The sequence below is a fragment of the Mytilus galloprovincialis genome, chromosome 10 (assembly GCF_965363235.1).
Source record: "Mytilus galloprovincialis chromosome 10, xbMytGall1.hap1.1, whole genome shotgun sequence".
In the NCBI taxonomy this organism is placed as follows: Eukaryota; Metazoa; Mollusca; class Bivalvia; order Mytilida; family Mytilidae; genus Mytilus; species Mytilus galloprovincialis.
The window spans coordinates 62,947,802-62,957,281 of record NC_134847.1 but is presented as its reverse complement, the minus strand read 5'-3'; the positions used below and the strand labels follow the sequence as shown (position 1 = coordinate 62,957,281).

The 9,480-nt window shown below is 32.5% G+C and overlaps 1 long non-coding RNA gene across 1 annotated transcript; it reads right to left on the bottom strand.

Annotated features, from left to right (window-relative positions):
• Window positions 1–7,464: 7,464 nt before the first annotated feature.
• Window positions 7,465–8,672, bottom strand: LOC143049281 (uncharacterized). Its single transcript, XR_012970161.1, has 2 exons — window positions 8,501–8,672; window positions 7,465–7,802 (listed from the first exon to the last, which is right to left on the bottom strand). It is a non-coding gene; the product is annotated as an uncharacterized LOC143049281 (long non-coding RNA).
• Between the last annotated feature and the right edge of the window lie 808 nt (window positions 8,673–9,480).

Genomic DNA, 9,480 nt, shown 5'->3' with positions numbered 1-9,480 from the left:
TACAATATGTTAAAACGTTTGAAAGTGTTTTTCGTGAATGCGTTATTACCTCTTGTATTCTTTCAAGCTTGGTTCAAATTCGTTTCGTTATAAGAAAAATCCGGTTTTTATAATACTTAGCACGCCTTATCCTTGCGTGTAAGAATATAGTCCGTTGCCGGTCAAGGTTAAATCATGTAAATAACTGTCAGTACGTACATACATATGAATTATAAAGAAAGCAAACATAATTTCGTACGTCTCGACACCGATTCAACGATATAAAGCATGTAAATACAAGTAACTAAAGAAATGTAGGATTCATAACAAGCTAGAAAACAAAGATGTTATTCGAACGCCACATGTTGGCGGAATTTCGTAACGTTAAATCGGCAACTGTCAAATTTGCCGGGAACGACGTTACGTTTACAAAAAGGTACTGCCGCGATGTTTAACGTTCACAACACTGCCCTCCGTCAAAAATAGAATTTCGTCTCGAAATTTAAATAACTACGAAAGATTAAATCATTATATACAATCGAACAAAATTTAAACAAGCACCTGCTGTCTCAATAGAATATTAAAATTAAGAAAATTTGTTTTTGTTTAAATCACGAATAACCTAATATCACGATTCATGACATGAATAATGGTAAAATTGTACCAACGGCATACAAAACAATATACATATAAATAATGTCAACAAATTTCTGAATTTGTGTCTTTTCAATATAATAAAATGTTTTTAAAATTTTCAACGTCTTCTTTTTCCAATAGCTTCACTGTATTATTGGTTCGTCTCTTTTGGTCTGTCTGTGTATCTTGTGTTCTTTCTCCTTCTGTATCCTCTACTGCTATTTTCTTCCTTTTTCTCCAATCTTTGTGTGTGTCTTGAGTTACATGTTTTTCCTTCTCAAGTTCTTTCTTAGTTTGGTTTAAATCTGTGTTACGGAAACTATCTTTCAGTTGACTTATTTTTTCCTTCTGACAAAACTGGTTTCCGTCTTCTTCTGTAACAGGAACATTTTCATCTGTAACACTTAAATTATCTTCTGTAACATGTTGCAAAAGTTCAGGCAACATTTGGACATTGACCTTGTCCGTCTGATTACCCTTATAACTTGCACTTGTAATATTTCCTATATATTCATACATGTCTGCATGCGTACTTGCTACCATAATTTTTCTACTATCTTCAACAACTGGTTCAAGTATAGAATACCGGCTGGACAATCCTTCTGTGTCATAACCCTCTCCAGCAATAATTATCTCAGAATTGTCTGGTATGGTAATTGCTTCTTTTATCCTAACTCTAGCTATACCATCTATTTGTCTTGTGGTTTGGCATTCTATCCACTCACCATTTAATTGGAGTCCCCTCTTGCAGTTGATAGTTATGTCCTTTTCATCAATCAGGTCACATCCTAACAATACGCTGTCTCCAATGGGGGCTACATACATGGGCCATGTGAAAATCTCATTTACTAGTTTCATCTCTATCTGTGCTATTCCCCTTGTTGTCATATGCTTCCCAGCCTCTGCAACCACTAAATTCCTTGTTGCCTTCTTCAGTTCTGGTCGCATGTCTTTTGGAATTTTAGAATACAGTTCCTCACTCAAAACTGTCACCTCCGCTCCAGTGTCAATAACTGCCTTGGTTTCAACCTTGTTAATGACCAAAGGAACAGTAATGGTAGCTGCCCTCACCCGATCAATGACGATATTTTTCTCTATTGCCTGACTCGGTTCAGCACTGCCAATTACATCACTAGGTGTACTCTTCTGTAATTCATCAAATCCCTCAAACAACAAATTCAAGCTCAGATCATGAGTCAATGCATCAAATTCATCTCCACATGGTCCATTCCTGGTAGTTATATCCTTAACTTCAATAATTTTATCAATGGCTGATACTTGGTCGACAGTCTCAGCCCTTATTAGTTTAAAGAATCATCTTGTGTCTCATTGCTGTTGGAAAAATCTCTGTTTTCTGTACTGCTTTTATTTTTCTTTGGTTTTTTACAGTCTTTGATGTAATGCCCTTCTTCGTTGCAATTAAAACATTTTGTGGTTCTTGTTTTTGTTCTATTGTCTTTGTTATACGGCTGGTTTTGCCTATAACCTTGGTTAACATTTGGTTTGTTAAATTTTGTCATTTCCTTCTGAATTATCTCCCCTAATGACTGAGTGATCCCTCTTTCAAATTGTGTAAGCCTCTCCTCAGTTACATATCTTTTCCCGCCAACTTTCCTTATTTCGATATCATCTTCACCTTCATCAAAATCAACAGTTTCCTGCATACGCAGCTGACGGATGTTTCTATCTTTATTTCCTCTTTTATATGTTTCATACAGAGTCACCTGGTGGATAGCTTCAGTCATACTGGTAATTCTCTTTGTCAGTAATTCAATAGCAATGCTCTGGTCGGGTAATCCCCTTAGCATGTACTCTACACTCAATGTACTGTGAGTGGCTACGTCAATAGTTGGAAATGACCGTCTGACTAGCATTTCTACTCTGGAAGCATATTCATGGATGTTTTCTTTGCCCTGTTTCCTTAATGTATGCAATTCTTGTCTATACGTCTCTGGATAACCATGGTCACCAAATCTATTAGACATAGCTGCACATAGCCCAAAGAAAGATCTTTTAGTCTCTGGTGAGAGGTAGGAAGCATAAACCATTGCCTCATCTTTAAGTGCTGTTACTAATTCAATGGCTTTAGTATCAGTATCCCATCTGTTTATCTCTGCAATGAGCTCGAATTGCATAAAGTAGGCACTCCATGGATCTCTGCCGTTGTAAAATGGCACTCTGTTTCTTCTCCCATTGTCTATCTTGGAGTTTTCAATATTATGGTACTGTTGCTGTGGTCTGCCATATTGTTGCTGTGGTCTGCCATACTGTTGCCTAAGTAACCAGTTTGATACTGAGGAATTGTTTGGATACTGCTCGTAATCTGTACGTTGCTGGATTTCAGGCATGATTGTACTTGTACCAGAATAGTTTGGACGATGCTGTATCTCAGGTATTGTCATATTAGCATAGGCATATGATTGTTGTTGCTGGGTGTCTGGCAATGTTGTGGTATTATATGAGTAGGTTGGACGTTGCTGGGTCTCGGGCAATGTTATATTGTTGCAGGAGTTTGTTGAACATTGCTGGGTCTCTGGCAATGTTGTATTGTTGCAGAAGTTTGCTGAACGTTGCTGGGTCTCTGCATAACTATTTGGACTTCTGATAACAGGGTCAGATTTACTCTCAGTGAAATGTTGAGCATTATTCTTCATCTGAAGGTTCTTAAAATTTCTTAAGGCCTCTAACTCTTGTCTCATCTTTACCATTTCTTCACTCTCATATGATTTCTGAAGGTTTTCATTTCTTAATGCCTCTAATTCTCGTCTCATCTTTATTATTTCATCACTCTCACATGATTTTTCTCTTGTTATAGTCGCTATAGCACTATCACTCTTACTTTGAGTTGGGAAAAGAAATGGGTTTGTGCTTACTTCCCTTTGAATATTACTCGCAGTACTACTAAATGGCCTGGAGCTTGTATTTATTTCCCCCTGGTTTAAACTAATAGCCTGGTTTGAGGCTAAATAATTATGAGACGTGACATCCCCAAATGAGCAGGTATCAATATTTGTAGATGCAACAGACCAAGTGGGAATAATTGGACTAGCTAATGTGGTAATTCCCCTACTAAGTGAATTGGACCCCTGTGGTATACGAGATCTGTCTCTTAAATTATACATTTTACTTTAATTGCTAAATGAAATCAAGAGTTTCAATTTACTAATCAACTTGGATTAAACTTTATCCTTGTTAATCTTGTAGTTTTTCAGAATTATTCAACTTAGATTACTTTTTATCCTTGTTGAAATAGAAAAACAATTTCCTATGTCTTACTTTTAAACACCTTTTAAATTATGAATATATCCTTATTTTGTGAAATAGACTATATAAATAACAAATTTGAAATAGACTATAAATTTTTCAACTTTGACCTTTTCCAAATATTATTATATTTACAACTTAGATTTATATTTATCCTTGTTGTAAAAGAAAACTTTTGAAATAGACTATTAAATATTAACTTTGAAATAGACTATAAATATAATTACTGGACGGTCTAGACCTATTTGAATTATTATGGTCTTAATATTTAACTTGGATTCAGATTTATCCTTGTTAAAATAGACTTCTAAATTTAAACTCAACTTGGATTAGAATTTATCCTGGTTGAATATGGTATTTACTTTTACTATATTTAAACTTTCAACTTAGATTAAAATTTATCTTTGTTGAATTGTACCCCTGAACTATTTAATTTCAACTTGGATTTATATTTATCCTTGTTGATATATATTAAATTTTAAATTATGACCTTTTCAACTTGGATTAGAATTTATCCTTGTTGATATAGATTCTGACTATCTATTATATTATATCCTTTTCAACTTGGATTAGTATTTATCCTTGTTGATATAGATTCTGAGAACTATTATATTTTATCTTTTTCAACTTGGATTTATATTTATCCTTGTTGATATAGATTCTGAGAACTATTATATTTTATCTTTTTCAACTTGGATTAGAATTTATCCTTGTTGATCTAGATTTTAACTAACTATATTATTTTATTTCAACTTGGATTAGAATTTATCTTTGTTGAATTTAAAATTACTTAAATATATACTATAATTTAATTATATTCACCAACTGTACTATCTATTTCTCAGCCTTCGTTGAAGTGTCTTTTTTTTATGTTTAGGTTTTTTTTTTTTATGTGTAACCAAATATCATAAAATATGGACAAAAACAATGTATGTACTTAACAAATGCGTGCCTAATAAAATATTCACGTAGATTCTTAAAATTTTCTTAAGAAAGAAAACTAAATTCGCTGCCACCAGTGTAAAGATTGTTGCCAATCTTTAATTTAAAAACAATATCTTTGGTTTCTGGATATTAAATAATGACTAAACAACTTTTAAAAGTATCAGAGGTTATTATTGTCAATAATAATAAATACAAGTAAATGAAATACAATATGTTAAAACGTCTGAAAGTGTTTTTCGTGAATGCGTTATTACCTCTTGTATTCTTTCAAGCTTGGTTCAAATTCGTTTCGTTATAAGAAAAATCCGGTTTTTATAATACTTAGCACGCCTTATCCTTGCGTGTAAGAATATAGTCCGTTGCCGGTCAAGGTTAAATCATGTAAATAACTGTCAGTACGTACATACATATGAATTATAAAGAAAGCAAACATAATTTCGTACGTCTCGACACCGATTCAACGATATAAAGCATGTAAATACAAGTAACTAAAGAAATGTAGGATTCATAACAAGCTAGAAAACAAAGATGTTATTCGAACGCCACATGTTGGCGGAATTTCGTAACGTTAAATCGGCAACTGTCAAATTTGCCGGGAACGACGTTACGTTTACAAAAAGGTACTGCCGCGATGTTTAACGTTCACAACAGCCATGATATAGGTGTTCAATTGTGCCTTTTTATAGCAGGCTTTCCCCGCATTTATATATAAAACAGTGTATTGCTTAACAGTAATAATTCATCTATAATTCTATTTGTTTCGTGAATTCTACAGCATTTATAGTTATATCAAATTTTTTTTCGTTATAAAATCAACTATTTTCTAAATAAACTCAGGGACAGTTACCTAGGCAAACCAAATAAAAACAGCACAAACTGCCCTTTCCTAGATTTAAATATTCCAGGTTTACATAAGAAACTAGTCCATAGAATTAAAGACAATTTGTTTTAGTTCCATAATGATAATTTTTCTTTTTAAACGTTAATGTTCATATGACAGCATTTTCCGGTGTTTATATATCGAAATGCGTTTACTTAGCCATTGTCTGTTGTGACGTATTGAATTTTAATGAATGTAATCTATGTTTTTTTTTAGAATCTGAACTTTTTAATATCATACACAAGCTAAATCTACTTTCATATATTGCTTGAAGAAAAGCTAATTTAAGTCTTTTGTTTTGATTATGTTTAACTTAACATATCATCTCTACATACTGATTTGTAGTGTCTGCAAATATAAACATTATGAGCTCTAGGCACAGGATGTAAAGCCAGGCTTTACTTTTTTTCTCAATATTTCATTGCGAGTTCAAAGGAAAATTAACTTTTCTACAGTATTATTCATTGTTCATTTCATGTAGTCTTTGATTATACGTGTGGTAACATTACAGTTGGATTTCCAGTGACACTAGAACAATAGAAAAGTCACTCTTCTTATGAAAGAGATAGAAAAGGTCTAAGAACAGGAGAGACAATTTACGCATAAAACCCGATATGCATAGGGATGAATATCTCTTAAAACACAAAACCATTATATAACTTTTATACAACCACTATAAATAAAGTATATGTTAAAGCTAAATGTGTTAATATATGATTTTTTAATTGCCAAACATGCTGTTAATTGAACAACCTATTGTTCAACATAGGGGTGTGTAAAAAACTGCCAGATTTGACTGCATATTTTTCTTTTTTTTTGAAAAAAGTATATATCAAACCTTAATAATGTAGCTTTCTGGGTATCCAATTTTTAACGTGTTCCGAAATGTAGTTTCGTCACAAGAATTTTTCAAAGTTGTGTCATTTTGTCTATATGAATGTCGGTAAATTCGTATGATCGAGCACACCGACAAGTATATCGTTGGGACAACTCGATATAATGTAATCAATATACGTGAAAGATTACCTAATGTGAAGTTTATCAAAATCATCATAACATAATTGATCAACACATTATGTTTGAACAACATGAGTCCTACAATATAAGATTTAAAGGTGCATATCATTTACATTCAACGTTTTTATTGGATTTTTTTTTACTACAATGTAACCTCGAGGTTCAACGTTGATAGTAAAAAAAAATCCCAGAAATTTTTTGAATGATATTGTAAATGATATGAACCTTCGAATTCTTATAACATCGGAATAGAAAATATGTGATCCGAATTAACCATGCACGTGTGCTACAGAAGATTATGAACTTTTATGATGTACAGGGGGTAAGGGTTTTTCTTAAACAATATTATGATCCCAAATTTGATGAATTTTGTTGGCAATACTTTAATATACACACTACATATAGCAAAGTATATATTAAATCTCAATGTATTATAATTAGGAAAAATGTTTGACTCGGTAAAAAAAAATCTTCCCCCTCCCCCGTATTGCATGTAATGGTTTAAACCTAAAGGATTCGCACTAACTGCCTAAAAGGGGTCCGCTCCAGTCTTGAATCAGTGATTTTGTTTATCATAAACAAAATATTGTCTCACACTGAAAGGGTCAGCCGGGCAACATGCACAGCCCGGATTGTCAAAACAACTAAGCTTTACAAAAACGATTACAAACAAAAACCATCAGTTGGACAATCGTACTGGAATCTGATTATCTCTACTGATAATAATGCAACACTAATGACACATTTAAGTTTTGGAATGATTTTATTCACAAAGAATGTTTCTCATTGGTATACATTTCTATGCTCTTGTCTTTTCAGAGTTTATATTGGAAATTAAAAATTGCTGCATGAAAGACACTAGCTCCACATTCCTATGCATATGATTTTATATGTACGAGAATCATTCCATAAAATATCCGTTTGATATCCTTTCAATGCATGACACTCAAGGAAAACCTGGCTAAACTTGTGCTAAATCAAACACTTGAATCTTACATCGCTATTGATGTTAAGCAATTATTTAAAGGGCCATCCGGAACTGTTGGGTTTTATGACAGTCTTCCTGCCATACACACCATCGCTGCAAAATAATTTGAACATTCAATTAGATGATTATAATATTATTTGGCAATCCAAAGAGAACCTGAAAACATCAGACCACAATAAACAGAGACCCCAAAAAAAGCCAATTTTACTTTACAATGAAATTGAAAAAGTAGTTAGTTACATGTCAAATCATCTTTTGGCTGTCGACAAAAAATAAATTAAATCTTTTCGTAGCATTTTACCCCCCCCCTTTTTTTTTAGCTGAATTTGTTCAAGGTTTGGTGGTTTTACCCCTTTTCAGATTTCAGTATGTCATGTTGTATATCTTTTATAAATTAGATGAATTTCTAGCAAGTTTCTACGATATTCTTTATCATTTGACAAAATACTATGCATCTGAATTAAATTGTTTACTATTTGAAAAAGCGCGCCTTCTTTTACTTTAATTTACTTCCCTTTATTTCACATAGCAACAAATATTAAAAACTGCCACATTTGACTGCATATCAATTTTTTTTCCCAAAAAAAATATATGTCAAGCAGCATAATTAACTTTACAAATTGGGAGAAAATCAAGATGTTCCGACTATAGGTTAGTATTGAAAAAAAAGTAATGAAAGGTTGGCATGATTCCAGGTTTGAACCCTGACGACACTTAAAATCGAAAATTCACTTATTTACCTATCATATGAAGATACGATGATGTGATAAACTTAACAATTAATAATTTACCTGGTGCATTATCATATTCACATTACGTTGACACGTCTCAGTTCGTCTGTGTTAGCTCATTTCAAGCTCGTAAACAATGTACACCATTTTCCGCTGTTCTTTACCGATTACCTCTAGTCAGAAGAGCCCACTGTTTACAGGGGCGATAATATTTTGTCACCGGTTCACGCACTGATTAAGGTTATTTTATAAACTTTAAGCTTAGAAAGTACGTCTTATATCTTGTTATGAATGTAACCTATTTTTCATACAAACATAGTGGAAAATTTATTAGCAAAAACACAGGCCTACTTACAATGCGAAATGTTACTTTTCAACTTTTCAACTTTTAGAAAGGTCTATCCGAGAACTGTTTTTAGTTTTACAAAAATGGACTGGAAATTATATATTACTATTGAAAAGTCACAGCCAATGAAAACAACGGAACCGTAATGCACAATTATTATAATTAAAAGATATCACTCAACAGAGTTCAGGTTTTCATTTCTCTATATCTCTGTAAATACTTGACGATGTTAGAACCTGTTTTTTTGTTGGCCAAAGGTTAATAAGTCATGGAATGACAAGTCAAGACATAGTTGTATATTTTACGACTATAATGAACTGATATAACAACAGGCTTAAGAGTATGTTTTTTTTAACAAAACTTATATCTTAGTCGTACCCCACCACCAACCCCGTTCGAAGCCATTTACTACGTAGACGTTTTTCATATATAGAAAGATATGAAAATGACATGTAAAGTGTTTCATTCAAAATGCAACTCGACAAACTATTTTGGTTGTTTTTCATAGTGCTCAAACTCTTGACTTTTGCGTTTTAGTAAGGTATTTAGTGCTATTGCATATTGTCAAACTATAATACTTTTATTCTGTTTTATAATTGTTCATTTTCATTCAGTTTTAAAAATACGCACTCTTTTTTTTAATTTTTGGGACTGGTAAAAACTTTTGTGAATTTATATTTAATATTTTCCAAAA